Genomic DNA, 216 nt, shown 5'->3' with positions numbered 1-216 from the left:
TGGACCAAAGAACTTTATATGAACCTTAGCAAAAAGTATGCAAAAATATCAAATAAGTACATGAAACATGATCCACATCATGGCCCATCAGAAAAACATACATTAAACTAAGACTAGATGTTAAAATGTAATCTATGTTGTTAAAATGTAATTTTAGATGTTAAAATGTAATTAACACCTAACTAGATGTTAATATGTAATTTTAACATCTCTTAA

The sequence above is a fragment of the Mastomys coucha genome, unplaced genomic scaffold, assembly GCF_008632895.1.
Source record: "Mastomys coucha isolate ucsf_1 unplaced genomic scaffold, UCSF_Mcou_1 pScaffold5, whole genome shotgun sequence".
NCBI lineage: Eukaryota > Metazoa > Chordata > Mammalia > Rodentia > Muridae > Mastomys > Mastomys coucha.
The sequence above is the reverse complement of the archived record's forward strand: the minus strand, read 5'-3'. Positions refer to the sequence as shown.